This window comes from Trachurus trachurus (assembly GCF_905171665.1).
Source record: "Trachurus trachurus genome assembly, chromosome: 13".
Taxonomy (NCBI): domain Eukaryota; kingdom Metazoa; phylum Chordata; class Actinopteri; order Carangiformes; family Carangidae; genus Trachurus; species Trachurus trachurus.
In genome coordinates, this window is record NC_139892.1 from 18,190,622 (window position 1) to 18,209,182 (window position 18,561).

The 18,561-nt window shown below is 41.4% G+C and overlaps 1 protein-coding gene across 1 annotated transcript in view; it reads right to left on the reverse strand.

Annotated features, from left to right (window-relative positions):
• dner (delta/notch-like EGF repeat containing) overlaps positions 1-18,561 on the reverse strand; it is a gene marked incomplete at both ends in the record, with an annotated part of 54,969 nt that overhangs the window by 36,046 nt on the left and 362 nt on the right. The window lies entirely within an intron of this gene.

Here is an 18,561-nt window from a genome sequence, read left to right on the forward strand (position 1 = left end):
CCATTCACATGTCACGTGCAATTCCTGTTATGTTGTCCTCCAGGGTTCGGACACAGCCAGAGCAATGAGATCTCATTCTCTTTTAGCCCAGTTCGGCCAGTATACCAGCAGCAGGTCCTGTCAAAGTCCAGCTCTTCAGCTTCAACGCTGTCACTTCAACTGTCGATACAATTACTCTGCTGCGATGATCTCCTTAGGTTGTGAGGCAGTTTGGGGGCGACCACCATAAAGAGGAATAAGAGGTATCAGCTGCCACTGCTGTTACATGTGGGAGGATTGACACGTCTCACACCACGTAGGAGAAGAAGCCTGGTGAGGTGACAACAACAGCGACACCATGAACTACTGGTAGGAAAGAAAGTGTCAGGAAGTCAAAGCTGCACTCATCAAATGTTTCCAGATATTAACGATGGATTTCATGACTTCTTGCAATTCCCTTCAGCCTCCTGTGCAACACAACTCCAAATGAATACGAATGTTTCTCCATGTCAGCTGGATGTGCCATCATACAAACCTAATAAGTGATTAGAAGTCAGTTGTCAGTTTTTTTTCTCCAGCTTAATCTCCAAACCATTTTCAACTTTATATTGTTATGACAATCTTGATGCCTATTCACACACAGGAGACCATTAACATTTATTTGAATGCACCAGGCTGTTTTTGAAGTCACTCACTCTGTACTACTCCCAACTCACTTTTGGACACGACTTGTAGCATTTTTCTTCAGCTCAAAGTGATACATATTGCCTCAGCTGTATATATTATATATAAAATGCCAGTCATTCACTCTCTTTTTTTTTGCACTGTCACCAACCCCTGAGGGAAATGTCTGACTTCAAGGCTGCTAAATGCTTCACTATGTGCCAGCGCTAACTTTTTCTTCTGTCTGGGTTTTCAGATTCCCCGTCACTGAATAAAAAACACATTATTATTCAGAGAGCAGCCTTCGGGGGCGTGCAGCAGGAGAAAAGATGGATTACATTCATTCACTCACTCCCAACACCTGTCCAATGATGCCAATAAACAGCTTTTGCTCAAGGGTAATTAATGCAAACATTAACTATTTCTAGAAGATCTTACATGCCAAAAACAGATTTTGAGGTTCAAAAAAATAAAAAATAAATCCAATTCCCAAGTCTCTGCTACGCATTCCATATTTTAAGATAAGCCAGTAATGAGGATTTGAATTATCTTAATGTGCACACAACATCACTGCTAAACAGAAAACATAGCAAGGCACAACATGTTCATAATCATCTTTAAAATTGGGAAAGAAATCCACTGGTTCACTCCAAAAGAAGAAAATGTCTGGCTCTGGCCACACACAGTAGCCTACAGGACAAGATTTTCCAAAACGATATCCCAAATCATTCTAGGATAAAGACAATCTGCAGCCATCTGCTCCATATTCATCCAAGTGGTTGCACCATCCAGCAACAGAGGACAACGCTTGTGTTGTGGCCAGAAAGTGCGTTTTGTGTCAGTGAGCCTTTAATGTTATCTATTTCTGTACATCAAAGCGTCTGCCATCCCACTCTCTCTCTCTCTCTCTCTCTCTCTCAAACTTCCCCATCGCTTCCTGACCCAGTGGCTTCAAAGAGGAACCCCACTTTCAAAATTTGGATCCATGAAGCCAACACAAACAGGGCCAAGCACCTTGATAAATTTCAATCTCGCCTTGATGCATAAAGAGATGTAAATAGAGGAGCAGGAGGAAGAAGCTGAGGTGAAAACATGCTAATGAGATGAAATGTCCCTTCATGCTCCTAATTTGCTGTCCAAAAATAAATATTTCACACCACAACATTACTTTAAAGCCATGCTGAAAAAATCTAGTCTAGCTCTTCTGTTTAGATATATATTATTTACTTTACATTATTATCATACTGAAACTTTACTTTATTCCACAAAATCTGTCACCCAAAAGTCAACGCACAGCAGGAGGATGCTCACTCTGCACCACAAGGGTCCCTGTGCTTTCATCAAACAAATGACATTAAACAACCTGACACGACGGCCCGACATCATCACTCAAAAGACAATTACCCCTCAACTCCGCCAAATGCCAAAATAGACAGAGAGAGAGAGAGGGACTGATGCAAGAAATGAGACCAAGCAGAGAAGGAGGCGAGGAGTAAGGAGAATACTAAGTGAGAGGAGAATGATTTAAGAGAGGAGGTGCTGCAAGGCTCTATTTATACCTATCCAACTAGAGCTTGGGCTGCAGGGGACTTGGGCGTCTCTTCTCGAGGGCTGGGGCACAGTTGTCTGTCTTCTCGTTCTGCCAGACAGGGACTAAAATGGATCAGAAGCTCTCGGGCTCTTTGTAAATTTATCAGAAGATGCACTGACAGATAGAGGGTTTTTTTTTGTTTGTTTGTTTGGTGTTACATATGCAGCTCTCTCACATCGCAATGAGACCTCGTCCGTCTGCTTGATAGATGTCTATAGCGGGGACACTTCACAACACCACAGTTACTCTTGATTAGTTCTGACTTTAATATCAGCTCTGTGGCAGTGCTACAACTATAGTATTTTAGCTGTCACAGCAACCAACTGCACACAACTCTTGTGCAGAGTGGAAACATTTCTTTTCCTCCTTCAATTTTATAGCTTGCTGCACATACAACATCCAACACAGTCAGTGTGAAAAATGTGTCATTTGCAGTAGCTCGCAGCTCCTAACAACAACTTAATACAGTTGCTGCTCTTTGCTGTATGATGATTTTTCTTACACATTGTAGTTCGCAATTTAAACAAATGAGTGAGCTCACTGAATTCGGAAATCGAATTTGGACAAACAAAAAGCCTAACAGCCTTAAAGCCAAAGATTTGCTGTTGCTGTGTTAACTTCATGGGCAATGAGCAGAATCTAGTAGTTCAGAATGGGCTACTCACACAAAAAGACCTTTAAACAGGATTTAAAAGAGCAAAAATAATATCGGAGTTAAAAAAAAAAGAAGATAAAATAGAATGACGGATTAAAGAGGATCATAAAAATAACAGTACAGTTGAAGGATTATAAAACATGGGTAAATTGTCCCATAATTTAATAAAAAGCAGTGGCACAGAGACAGATCTTAATCCCTGATTTAAAAGAGATGAGAGTTGGAGCGGACCTCAAGAGTTTGTTCCTTCTGTGTGGTGCATACAGTAACAACTGAACGCTGCTTCTCAGTGTCTCGCTGAGACTCTGGAGACGGCAATCAGACCTGTCCAAGACAGCTTGAGTGGATGATTCATTGTCAGACATGCAGAACGGCCCTAAACCATTCAGCGCTTTGTAAAGACGTTGTCATTTAAAAATCAAAGTGTTTGACAAACAAGACGCTCACATGAAAAGCCAAGAGCCGAACTATAGAGACGACAGAGATCTTACAGTGAGACAGTGGCTCACCTCAGCTTCAGTTATGACAAATAGTGTCGGGATGGAGCCACCATTGTCCTCTGTAACTATGGTTACCAAGGTTTATAGATTAGACTGTAGGGATGATTCAAGAGGGACCGTCCAAATTCAGTTCCATCAGAGAAAGCAAGATACAAAATTGGTGGTAATTGTAAACCGATTTTAATGTTGCATGAACTGAAGAAAACTGTCACATCCAAACACTGATTTGTTGGTATCGTTATATAGAGGGATTATCTGTTTACCAACAAATCAGGATGCGTGCGCAACCTGACTGCAGAAAGAACCGGTTGTCATGGTTACCTCCATGGATCTAGTGTAGTCAAAGCGGTGTTTGCTAGCGATGTTGTCAGCCTACCACAACAGTTTATCACCCACTGATGTAGTGTGTGTTTTATACATGGACTGTAGGTTTTATAACGGCAGAAAAAAAAAAAAAAAAAAACCTCAGGACGGAGGATCGAGTTTGTAGCTACCGCGCCAACCAAGCCACGGGACAAGACACGGACTCTCACAGCAGCGGTGGTTATCGGTAAAAACAACACTGTGCATCCCTAACGTTACCTACAGCTATTTAACAGACAATCATGTTCAGGTAAATACTCAAGATTACAAAACTCAGTGTCTGTGAGGACTGATGCTGCCTGGTCAGAGACGAGGGAAGAGGACGGACCTGTCTAAAGTCTGGAACAACTGCATAACGTAAATGTAACGTTACATGCATGGCTGAGTATGTACCGGTAATCTAAAACAATGTATCTTAACGTTAATTAATGTCAGCTTCCATTAGTAGGCTATGTGATCGTCTTCAGTCACTGTCGTAGTAAACATTTCACAATTCATTCGCTGCAGTTATAACGTTACAGCTGTGCCTGTGAGCATTTAGCTTTATCACCATTCAAACCAACATATCTAACACGTTATATTGCTCGAAATTAATCGCCAATGTACTATTTTCTCTCTCGTTTGCCTTGAAAGGGGTGCGAGTTGACGGTATTCTGTTAAATTTGCGCGTTTTGTTATTTTTATCAAAACAATTAGTGCAACTTCCAGCACAAAAAGACCTGATCACGGCTCTTGCTGCTCTTTTTCTGCAGGCGACATGCGCAGTAGAACGTCAGTGACGTAGGCTGATAATCCCTCTATAGCCTACAGTAGATCTGTATGTCAACAGAATATCTATGGGAAGCTATTTAGTTCTCCTCTATAATGTGGGTTCAACATGTAGATGTTGAACAGAAGATGCCCCCAATTGGAGTATTGGGGATCTCCATATTATTTTTGCAGGTTCCTATGCGTAATCGCTATTCAATACAAATGATTGATTGGTTCAACTGCTGAACTGAACCGGCTTATATTTGAGACAGGGGTCTAATCATTTCGCACATATTTTTTGCTTGGCAAAGATGGGAAAATACTATCAAATCGAATGTTTACAAGAGTAAGAATAGAAGGAAACAGCACATTCATTCATGGGCACCGATGAAACTTCTTAATAACAGCGTGCTGGCTCTGGCTCTTTCCTTAGGTCAGTCGGTTGAAGTGACACCAAAGGCAAGAGCCTGATGTGGGTGTTGTTAAATTCACTTTATATTTATTTTTATATTTACTTTATACATTCAAGTTGTATTCTTGGCTATAACAGAGGTATTTATTTATTTATTTAATTTATGCAGTGCCAGCTAACTGTACAGTATGCATGAGGAGGCCAGGTTTGGGCTGAAAATATATGACCACGGCCACGGGTTTCCTTTTTTTTTTTTTTTTTTTTTTTCGGCTGGGTACGGGCCTAGAATTAATGCTAGTTAGTTGGGCAAAGTTGGGTCCAGGCTTCAACAACTGTTGGTCGTTAATTTTGGTTGGTTTTGGTTGTTCATTTTCAGACCTGTGAGAATTGTACCACAAATTAAGCAGCTTAGAATATGCACAAACGACCAATCTAGTGGGCGGTTGAAAGGTTTTTGTTTAGCTTGAACCTGTAGACAGACCCGGCCAGCAGAGGGCTGTTGAGAATTAATGGTAGTTCACTATAACAGTGAGCATGAGCACTATAAAATCATTTCACAGCTACATCAGTAATAGATAGAAAAACCAGGGCCAGAAAAGTCATTTTTGAGAAATAGCTTTATGTTTTTGCATTCCCTTCCATGTATAATGTTTGCATGTACTGTATATTCAACAGAGTCATGGTCGTGGTAATGATTTCTTACCTTTAACAGTCTATGAAACATGAGTAGGATTACATCTGTATTTCACAGTCTCAGACAGTTACAGTCTGGCAGTGGATAGAGTGTATGTGTTCATACTTTTTATATCACTCATACATTTTTCTCAAGGACGGTACAGCAATAACAGCACTCGGTCAGCAGCAAGTCAACACAGTAGATTCAATTTTAATGATTTGGATGGAGGCCCTGCTTGTGGCTTTTAAGCTGCCTCTCTGTGTGATATGCTGTTTTATCATCACTTTCTGCATAAACCATCACGACTCACTCTGACACCACTCACTAAGGAGAAGGAACAACAGCTATTTGAGGTTACAGTAAATGTAGTGTTAACAGGTTTCACATAAACAGTGTGGTTTATGTATCTGAGGGGTGAATAACAGCAAAAATAAATGTCCTTCTCCAGGAGAATAACACTCCAACGCAACATAAGGCTCTCTGTGTCTCTCTCAAGCCTCAGCTGGGAGAGATAGATGGTGAATTGATTGGACTCTGTGCTCTGATCTACAAGCTCCCTCTTCACTCTGACCTACATACACAGAGGGGTCTTTGCGAGACAAGATATCTCCTCTCTAACAAAATAGGTGACATCTACCGCTGACATGATTAAACTGGTTCTGGCATATAAGCCAAAGAGTTCCTGGAACAAAATCAAAGACGAGGAAGTGTCTTGAGGCTTTCTGTCGCTTTGAAAACATGATTTCCAGGTCACATTGTATTGTTTTAAATAGGTAGCAGATGTTAAAATTGTGAAAATCCCTCCTTGATTCACGTCAGACTAAAATGGGACTGAAGCTGGTTCTGCTGCCAGAGGGAATTAGTCGCTGAAAAGCTGGGTGCTGTAACATCCTGTTCCCATTATCACCAAAAAATCGGATGTGCATTACCACCACACATTTTACCTGCCTCTTGGGAAGTCAGGTAACGGCAGGGAGGTTATTGTGCACAGAAATAATTCACCAATAAAAAAAAAGGATTGTACAAAAGGAGAAATGCACACAAAAAAAAAACATGTCATACAACAGACTCCAACAGACTACAATGTGGGCCACATGATTTGTTCTGTTCTCTCCTCAAGTCCTCCACAACGAGCACAGGAAGTAGCTCTGACATTTTCTGCTCGGTGATATGTGCTCTCCACCTGTTGATCTTTCGGCTTCCCTCGTCATTGCTCTGTTGCCATGGTGACACCACAAGAAGAACGGGGGTGGGGGGGCATAGCGATGAAAATTGGGTCTCATAGTACGAGGTGACACTGGACATGCATCATCACTCTCCTCCCACGGGCTTCGTCCCCAAAGAAGAAGAAAATGTTCTTAGAAGCTATGACAGTGAAGACGCAGCTTTAAAAAAATAAAAAATAAATAAAAAAAATACTGTTTGAGCAGCTCCAGACGATCTGACTGTGATTTGCAACACCGCCTACAGAACATGTTCAAACGATGACAGAGGCAGGGATGACAGGAAGGAAGATCTGAACCGACAATACCAAATATGATCCAGGATTCGATTCCTGAATGCAGTCGGGTTTGGTTAAGTTACTATAGCAACACTGTTTCTTGGGTGGATAACAATCGTGCACCAGAGTGACAGAGTGGATGAGCGCAATCATTGGTCAGTCAGTTGAGCTTTAGAGTTTCCCTATTGTCCGTTGCTGTTTCAACATATTCAACTGTTGCCAACTGCACATAATAAAATGTAAAGAAAATTGCAATTTCCTAAAATAGCTCAGCACTGATTTTAGCTAATATTATTCAAACAGATAGAAGAATTGGTTGGGAATTATTTCCAGCCGTGGATGACTACACACGCTCTTGTGAATATTTCTGGTGGGAAGAATTCAAAATAAACTACTAATAGTCTGTGTTGTGATGGCTCCTGAATGTCTAGTCCAAACATCGACAGAGCTTTATGGGTCTATGGCAGGAAAATACTTTCTATAAAATACTATAAGACAACATTTAATAATGGGGTCAAATCATTGTTGGTCTGGTTATGGGACTCAAAAATCCTTGTGGAAACCTTGATCAGGGCCAGAGGAAGGGGAAGGATCAAATTTGAGCAGATGCAGGGTTTTTAAAACGACTCATTTACCCATGAACCTACTTGAACAAAACAGGGTTACGCGCTGTGTATTTTAGTTGCATATTCAAAGTTTTTGAATATTTTCCATCGTTAATACAATATCTAATCTCTGCATCATTCCACTTTTTCTTTGATGAATGTCTTCAAGATCCCTTCTGCCTCTGCTTTACAAGCTTTTCTTTACTTATTTATTCTGAGACAGAAACCCAGTGTTGCTTTTTAGTCAGTGTACGTAAAAAAAAGACAGAGTATTTCTAGTTCGATCTGTTATTATTCAGCCCACTGCCATCACTCCCTTTGGGTACATTTGAGTTCAATGTTTGCCACCTCACTTGTAGTATTGAATTGCAATTCATTTAGGAGAAGTTTTATGAAATGTTGTGAACATATACTCAAAAGCTATAAGAGGAAAATCTCATAAACTTCTAACACCCCCACTGATAGCAGCGATTGACTGGTGATTAGTGAGGTTTGATGTGATCAGAGTGAAGCTGTTGGAGGCAAATGAATCAGCAAGAGATGAAGCTCCAGACATGATCGATCCTTCCCGACAGAGAGCTCCACTCCTCCTCCTTCCCCCTCCACACATCACTGCCTAATGGTTACCCAACACTGAATAAAAGGTTTAAAAAGATCCATACGCATGTAAACCAATAGAAGAACTGGGTTAATATAACACAACATAAACCTAATTAACCGTAAACATTAGCTCTTTTTTTAAATGACATTATGTATTACAAAATTACATCAGTGTCGATATTGTACATTTAGCAAAAGTTTTATATACCAGAACTACATGTATTCCCCACAGAGGACTACACAATATTATAACCAGACTTTTAATTTATGAATGAATTAAATAATACTGGTGTGTTCTGATAACTTTATTTCATGTTTTGAGGAATGAGGAATGATGTTCTCGCCCTCCTTCCACACAATACAATCAAAAACTCTACACAAAAGTCAATTTTAAGTGAAGCTGTTCATTATTTTGGTCTGTGTATTTAATGTTTGATAAATACATTTCCAACACAATCCTCGACAGACAGCCACATTTGCCACAGCGTCTCTCCTATCAAGTGGCAGACAGGCCCAGCTGTACAAGCTAATGTCTCTTACACCAGAGGCTGGTGACTGCGCCTTACTCCTCTCCCTGTCGGAGGTGCTCTTCTGATCCTGAGGGGATTTTTTTGGATTAAGCTGGCATTTATTGTCTGCAGCATAGAGAAGACGCTCACGACGCACAGCGGTGCAGCACAGCACATGCTGAAAAACACACACACAGTGGGTTGTCTCCCTGTCGGCTTCATTAAATAATATATTGTCAGATCAACTGAACTGACACGTTGTGCGTGTTGGAGGAGGTGACGGCAAGTGTCAGACAGTTCTGCGTCTGTTACCGGGTCCGTTTCTTTTGCAGGAAAGGACAACAGAGCAGACGACGACACACACTCCAACTCATCCGTCAGTCGGCCTCGACAACCAAAACACTCCCATACAAGAGAGAGTCTGCATGTCAAAGTCTGTTCCTCTTCCTCAGACCTAATCCTGTAGTAAACCAGTTATCACTGCAATAACATGACCCAAACTTCAACACAACACTGGCTCATAAATTGCTCATTCCTGTGTAATTCTAATGTTCAAATCTGACTAAGAGGTCATGGGTGTATTATTTAGAGAATGAACTTATATTATCTTCCTTTGACTAAACCAGCTAACAATTTCCAAACTGTTCCTCTGGCAAAATCACTGAACAAGTTAGTTAATGCCATACAGTAGACTGTGATGTGACTTTCACTATTATTTTCTTGTAAAATTATCTCTCAGAGAAAAAGCTGGAACCTGCACCTTGGAAGTACTATGCCTGCGGCAGGACTTCATGCACTTCATGGACTTCAAGGGGAAATTCTGTCAACTCTCCACCGTGGTTTGTCCAAAGGGTCGCCAGATTTGTCGCCAGGGCAGTAAAAGTCACTGAAGGCATCTGAAAACATGGGAGTCTTGCAACAAAAGTGCTGAGGCACCAACACTGCCGATAGACATCCCTCTGGTAATGGAAATAGAAACTGTCTGCTGCACCAATTCATTTTTGCAAGAGTAACGGCCAATGAGGAATGCTCGACTGGCTGACAAATGGCGTAGCATCGTCATCTAGTCAGCAACAGATATTTGTATACTTCGGAGTGCAGCCTCCACTGTTGTGATTCAGCCAAAAACAAATACACACGTCCATCCTGTCAATGGCCTCGTTAATTTGACAGCAACAACAAACTAATCATTAGAAGTGACAGTGCAATGGCGGTGTCAGTGCAGAGTCAGAGGGTTATTAGAGGGGGTAAATTACTGCTGAGTAAGAGCTGCTCTGCCCTTTTTACATTATACAGTGGATGGTGACACGACTCGCTGTTCCATTAAAGATAAAAATAGCAACGAGGGCAGACAAGAAGCAATAAAAAAATACCTACACTAAACCACTGGGAGAGATGTAATGACTTTTTTTCCGTCTATCCAGGACAGGGAGGGAAGTTTTGCTGCAAGACACGAGGAAAATTAAAGAGCCAATGACACGGAGATAAAAGCTCTGCTGGTGATGAGTGGTGGCGATAAATAAAAAAAGAAATGTGGGCTGCAGATATGTGAGCAGTCAGGATTGCTTGAGAAATGTTGCGACTCATTAGACTGTATTTAAGGAAACGCAAATGAAAATATAACAAGAAGAAGCAGAGAGATGAAACCTGACAAGTGAAAGAAGTGTTATTATCTTTAAACCGCGGCTAGTGGAGCTGGAGCAGCCTTCACAGTCTGGCTTCAAATCAATTATGTGCTGTTCTATGAATAATACTGTATACAACTGCCTTATGAAGTGCTGATGTTGTTAAGGGGGTTCAATGTTCACCATCCTCACCATCTTAGTTTGGCTGCTAATTTGCACTAAACACAAAGTTGCGGTCCATTTTCTAGCCTAAAGCCTCAAGTGTTGGACAGACTGAATGGCAAACAAATTGGAAGGTTGCAAAGTCTTCAAGTTGTGTGTTTACAGGCTGGTTATTTGGTAATTCAACCCAAAAAGTTGTCAGAACTAAAATAACTCCTAAACTTATAGCTCATTATCAGTCAGATTGACTGTAGCAACTCCCAGCTTTCTCATCCTATAATCTATCTATAATCTACTATTAATAATCACCACTGAAATCAATTTGTGATATCAATTCACATTTTTATACCTATGTACTATATGTTATCTGAGCTGTCTTTCTATGACAGAATGACATGTCCTATAGACCTTTATTGAACCTGGTCAAATACACCAAGTGACACTAAATCAAATGTATGACTCTCAGACGTCACTGTGGACCCACACGTGACTGTTGCAATCGATATGTGGAGCATGAGTACTCGGTGCTCATGTCCACGGTGGGGCGGGCCGTATCATCCATATACATCAGGCCTCACTAGACCTTCTCACTACCACCTCCTCGTCCACTGATCAAAAGGCCAGGTGATGTGTGTGATATGGAAATGACCAAAGTGATTGGCCACGAGCCCTCCTGTTTAACAAAAGCAGCACGACCTGCCTCGTAACATCTAACGACATCAACATGAATAACAGCAATAGCCTGATGATAATAGCTCAAAGGAGTCTCTTTTATTTTGCTGAGAGGCAGCTACTGTATCAAAGGTATCCGCAGGCTTATAAGCAGCCTGTTTCCAGAGTAGCTAACATCCCCTGCTTTCATCAAACCATCTTTAACTAATTACATGAAGATGCATGTTTTCCTCTGCTTACATGCAACAGTTTGCTGCAATTAAAACTACCAAAAATGAATTATTTACTAAAACTATTTCAATCCCATCATGAAATTTGGGACATGTTTTCTGCTCCTCTTGTTTTATTGTGGCATAAACTTTCCTCTCCTTTAAAGAGATAGTTCAAAATGTTTGGCAAATAGGCCCATTGCCATAATCCCTATAGTCATAGCAGTAGGTTCGCTACCTTTAATTGTCGATGTAAGCTATTTTTAGAACTGCGGAGCGTAGCCGCGAGCTGCTCAGAGCTACGCTACGGAGGCTCATGGGATTTCTTGGTTTCCCTCATCAAATACACAATCCAAAAACTCCAAAACGCTTTCATGGACAAGTTGTGACCTGCACATTCACCACGCTATGAGATAATAACAGAACGTTACGAGACAAAACTGTCCCTGAAGGCAATGCGCATCAGCTATTTTGCAAGAATTTACCTCGAAAACAACTCCGTCTCTGTATTATCTCATAGCGTGGTGAATGTGCAGGTCACAACTTGTCCACCAGAGCGTTTTGGAGTTGTTGGATTATGTATTTGATGAGTTTGATGAGGGAAACCAAGAAATCCCTTTAGCCTCCATAGCGTAGCTCTGAGCAGCCATGCCGCTCGGCTCGGCGGTTCTATAAAATAGCTTGCACCAACAAATATAGGTAACAAACCTACTGCTATGACTAATAGCGATTATGGCAATGGGCCAATTTGCCAAAATGTTGAATTATCCCTTTAAGATTTCCACTTAAGTTTCCCTCTCCTGTGATTGACCCCGCCCCTAATGTGTTGCACCTGTCTGTTTAGTCTGCCTCTCCCGGTGTCAGGTCGTCTCCATTCCCTGTGACAAGTGCTTTAATATTCTCTCTGTGGTCAGCCTCAGTGTACGACCAGTTTTCTAAATGACTTAAGAGCACAGCCTCATCTCTAGATGTGTTTGCCTGACCTGATCGACTCCTGTGTACTGACGCTGCTGGCAAAGACCCTCCAATTTTGACTTGTGTGTCCTGAATTGTCCAAAAAGAGATTTTATTTAGTTGAACTGTTTCTTTGCACACTTGATGAGCTTTCTCTTGACGCCTGAGGCCAAAATGTAAACTCTGCAGATACTTCCTGTAATCTACAAGACACATCATGGTTCAGAGCTGATGGACTGTTTTTGTTTAATGATCCCACACCGGCCGTGTTTACTATTATATTTTTAGTCCTACTGATGGTAGATCTTTAAAAACTAATTGATTTTGTGGTGTAATTACAGCCTCTGGGGGGTGCTAGTGTAGCTTAGTAATGAGTAATATTGTGGTGCTGAAAACCTCTTTGTAAATTACAAAATCTTTGTTGTTGGTGAGAGTAGAGAAAGTCTTAGCAGGCACACAATGTCCTCTCAGCTGATGATGACAATGTCACAGTGTCGGTGAGTTAATCCAGGTCAGTAGTTTCAGTCTCAAAAACACTCCAATCAGTGCAGTCACTCAAAACAACAGTCCGGTAGTTTCAGTTTTGCCTCACCGGTCCATTTCCACACAGTCTTGACCGCACAGACTGCTGCAAATCTTAGTTACTGCTTGTGAGGCTGGGGAAGATGAAACAGACACAGATCAAAGAGCCCCAAAGCTGCACAAGGAACAGAGGGATAGATGTCCTTTAATATGGTGTCTTGTTTTTAAAATTGAAAATTAACTGAGTGACAGAAACTTAATCAGCAACTTTGATAATTAATGATTCCCCATTAATCTGGCAAAAATATGAATTGTTAGGTTTAGGGTAAACCCTTTGATGAAGAACCATCTTGTTTTCGAGTGGGTCCACACATTCATTCATTCATTTCTTGAACTTGAACTTGAAGTAAGTACGATGGTGAAAACTAACACAAGATGGCCATAGAGAGACCATGAACAAATGCATGCCAAGCAAAACCAATATTCGGTTAGCATATATTGTGTTTAGTATAGTGTAAATGGAAATAAAAAATCTTCAAAGTAGGGCTGACCCAAAAAAAATCGAAGCTTCGAAGCTTCGTTCATTGCCATGGAAAATCGATCATGAAGTCCGTGATCGATTGTTTTTTTTTCTTCCTTTTTTCCTTTTTGACACCAGTTCTCATCGGCACTTGTTACATTACAATGAATAGGCTACTTGGCATCCTGGAAACCTGCCTGATTTTGGATATATGCAGTGTTTGTTTGCCATTACTTTCATTATTTCCGCTTCGAACGCGCCCCCCCCCCCCCCCCCCCCCCCCGCAGGCCGTCGAAGCCTCGATTAAAATCTATTTTATGTCCGCGAAGCTTCGATTACCAAAATATGATAATCGGGTCAGCCCTACTTCAAAGTGTGTCATATACAACATGTGGAATAATGTTACAGTTCTTAATTTTGAAGGGAAGTTATTCCAGTCAGAATAAATATGAGGATTTGCTACTTTTCTCCATTTTATGTTATTTCAAGTGGAATATGTTGAACATACAATCAGTATCAATCATTTAATCAGTAACAGCTATGATCTGGTTGAAGCCATACTTGATTTCGTAACACACCAGCAAAGCCCGTATGGGGGATCTTCTGAACAAATGACACAATTCACTGACTGCTGGTTCAACAGAATCACTCCAGTAAATAGAGCAATAAAAAGAAGTGCCTCTTCAGCAAGAGGACAATACAGTCCATGGACACATACATACACACACACACACACACACACACACACACACACACACACACACACACACACACACACACACATTACCTATATAAATCTATGTATATACATACATAATGCATACACACATATATATATATATATATATATATATATATGTATGTACATATATATATATATATATATATATATATGTACATACATATAGAAGAATATTCCTCATGGCTTTTATCTTTCTTCTGCCTAACAAGTCAGGGTATCAAAGAGACTAAAGGCTGTGATGAGCTTTGAGCTCCGCTTAATTGGATGCAGCTCAGGCTGAATCCGTAGCAGCAGAGTGAACGGCCCTGGGAGACAAGAGCTGACCGCCACACACACACACACACACACACACACACACACACACACACACACACACACACACACACACACACACACACACACACACACACACACACACACACACACACACACACACACACACGTTCTCACAATTAAGATGAAACAGCTTCACGACTTGGCTTTGTTTACTTTCACTGAGTTCTGTCAGGAGGAGAACATTTTTTTCATCGCTCGTGTGTGGGAGTTTTGCCAACCCAAGAGGAAAAAAGAAAAAGGAAAACCAGTCATTACCAAATGAATGTCACTTTCTGCTCTGGATTTCTTCTTTTTTTAACTGGCAAGACAGCAGGTGAAAAAGTCTAGGGTGCAAATAGCAAGTTTATCACTTCAGTCTTAACATCTAATTAACATCTTTACTCTGTTACTGAGTCATGTGAAAATAGAAAATCTGCCAAGTGTGAGATTGTTTCAAGTTATTTCAGGATGAAGTGCATCTGGTTCTTTGATGCTGCAGGGGGTGAATCCTATGTCAACATACTACTGTTGCTTTATCCAGAATTAATCAACTAGCTCATTATTTCCCCCACTTATAGTTTTTTTTCTCCAAAGAATCTTCTTACTGAGACATTGGTACATTTAAAGACATATGCCACAAATAAGGCAATGAGATTAATGTTTAGACAAAGCCAGACCAGCTGTTTCCACCTGTTTCAAGTCTTAATGTGATCCTAAGCTAACTGTGCTGCATATTTACTGTACGACGATGGGATTGATTCTCTCGACTGACTCTCAACAAGACCATGAATCAGCACACTTCCCAAAATAGCAAACTACTGTTTTAATATGTTCTTCTTACACCGAGTCACAAAAAGGGAACAGTGACAAGCCTGAGGACTTAAACTGCTGCTTGTAAACCATCGAGACTGAGGAACTGAGGGGTGAGAAAGCAGCTTTAAGTGTGGAGAGAAAGAACAGTGAGGAGCAAAACCCTCAGCTGAGGTTTAACAAGAATCCTCACCATCTCAAGGATCAGAAAAAAATGTTCAGTCCATCACACCTCTACCTGCTCTGAGCTGAAGCAGAACCATCTGCGGCAGAAACAGCCAAGTTACTTCTGTGTTACCTCGGATTTATCACCTCTTTCATCACCTTCAGTCCCACATCCCTTCTCTAAATAACAATGAAATAAAAAATAAAAAATAAAAAATGAATAACATTCTGTGTTCATAACCCCAGAGTGAAGATCCTGTTAAGATTCACCGCTTTCCTATAACTCAATATAGCAATGAGCAACCCAGCAAGAGCTCCCTGCACCTGCTTCATGCTGGACGGCTGCTTTGCACTGCCATAGCCGTATTGTGTTGTAGAGCGAGTTACCAAACCCGTCGTCGTGGGCGCACAACAGGCCTTTCAATAATGAATAAGCTGGAGCATGAGAAGCCAATAACTCACAGAAAGGCCAGTGGCAGTGAATTCCAGCTGGACAGCTTACGAGCTGCTGTCCAGAAAAGGTGTAAGCTCATATCTAAACTCTGCTAGTTTAACAAGTAGTAGAGTGCATTTGTTCTCTCGTGGTGCCTGCTGCTGTGGTTTGCATTATAGGCTGTTTTGATTCCTGCAGTATTCAAATAAAAAACAGTGAGGGCAGAAAAGCCACAAAGCAGGATTAGCAATTTAGCCTGATTATTTGGAAATGTTGCAAAACATCCAGAAATCAACAGGTAGGGTCGAGTTTTAATCCTAAAACCTTCTTGTTTTACAGATCCAGCTCTTTTTTTTTTTTTTACTCTAATCCCACTTTGTGCAACGAGCTCCAGGTTTGACAAAGACTTTGAGATAAAATTTGTGAGAGAGAGGACGGTGAGTACATGACACTCGTTAACAAACACATTTACTCACTAAGCTCTAATACCAAGTGACTCTAGTTATCTCCCATAACCTCACTTCCTGTCTTTTCTCACCTCTTTAAACCCTCCCTCTCTTTGCCCCTAACTTATTTCTTCTCCTTCTTTTCCTTTCCTTCGATCTCTACTCCTGTCCTCTCACTGGACCATCTGCGTTGTGACGCATGTAAAAGGACAGGGGATGGAAACCAGCACCGTGCTCAGCCAATCAGGTCATTTACCAAATCTCAATTGACTGCTGCTCCAGTTTCCATGGAGAAGAAACATCCAGCAAGAGAGAGAGAGAGAGAGAGAGAGAGAGAGAGAGAGAGAGAGAGAGAGAGAGAGAGAGAGAGAGAGAGAGAGAGAGAGAGAGATGAGGCAAAAATCAATGATCCCCCTCAGGCCCGGCCCAGAGCCTGTGCCAGACCTGAGCTTTGGCGCATAAGGAGGATAAAGCTAGAGAGGATGAGGATGTCTCAGGATCTTACAGCACAAGATAACTGTGGGCTCCGTGCTTAACAAACACTTTACTGTGGTGTTTTGTTCCTCCTTTTATCCTGAAGAATATGACGGGAAATTCTGCCCCTCCGCACGTGTTGTCCAGCCTCAGTTCAGGCTGTGTGCCACAACACTGTCCTCTGTGGTTTGTGCAGACCCGGGTGCAGTGAAGCAGGCTGCGGAGGTAACAAACTGCAGCTGCTTTCTATTCTGAGAGATGAAACCAGGACAGCCAAGGAGACAGTGATCAGGTCCCTGGCTAAATGCTCCACTAAACAGCTTCAGTCTTGACGGCACAGCCCCAGCAGGTTCAGCTGTACATATACCTCCACATGCATTTACAAGATAAGAAAATAATACTCTGCAAGTGTAAACAAAAAGGACGGGGGTGTATGGCTTCCACCTGTTGGTGATCCTGCCAGAGTTTACCCAGTCACCTTGCCTTTTCCCTGCGTGATGCTGCAGCAGGCTCATTTATCCTCTGCTGCTGTGAGCGGATGCTCTCTTTCACCTCAGCATGACTCACAGGCCCGGCTGCCTATTGAGCCCGTTGCTACTAACGCCTATCTATCATAAAGCTAAAATGGTTCAATCTTCAGTCTTAAATTAAAGAAGTGCTTAATTAGAAACAAAAAGTGGGCTGTTTCAATATGTTAAATGTCCTTGAAATGGCAAATGTGTCAGAACAGTATGGCAGCCAGCAGGGTCAAATCTGTGTAGGTCAAGTTCAGGGAAAACAGTAGGTGACATTGGTTCCTTCTTTTCCGTCTTCAACCTAAACAATACAAATAATTTCCCACTCATGGGCATCATCCAGTGGATTACCAAATGCCATCTACCCCATCCAGCATTTTAGTGTCAGCCATATTCCTGCGTCTTTCCAAGCTCTCTCTGCTGGAAATGTGGCACCTATGTAATAAACAAGAATAAACTCCTATCTATAAAATCCTATCATGTAAAATTCCACCAAACAAAAGGCGCATTGCTTAAGACATTGCATAGCGTTATGCAGATGGCCATGAAAGATACTGTGGAAGCTGAATGACTGTCTAGTAACTGAATGAAAAGTGATGAATGACGTATTTCACCTGATACTCAGAGCCCCAGATGTTCAACACCACCACAGGATCTACTGTAGCTCTGTAACACTATACTTTGGTTTGCAGAGCGAATATGTTCAAAATTCTCTCCCTCTCTCTCTCTCTCTCTCACACACACATCTACTGTTTCCACTTGCATTTCACTCCTTCCCTCCTGTTGCCACAGCAACGCGGCACTTGTCTCAGTGACAGCACATGCTCCCATTAAAAAACCATCCGTGAACAGCAGAGAGCAAGAGCGCACTCTCACACATGCAGATACAAAAACACTCTTATGACAGGTTTGTTTCACACGCTGCAGGGAGAACTGTTTCTGTTCAGCAGAAAGATAACAGGTAGTAGTCATGTAATAGTCATACAACAATAATGGTAATAATGGCTCCCAGAGACTCTAGTAAACCATAGAAAAAGGACGAAACTCTGGGCTGAAATAATTCTCATCACAATATAAATAAAAAGCCAATAATGCACTTTATTTTTTGCTTTCTAAAGTAATTTTCTGACTAACTGTTCAGAGGCAGTACAGTCTTTCCCAGAAGCTAAGTAGTAAGTATAGTGAATACAGGT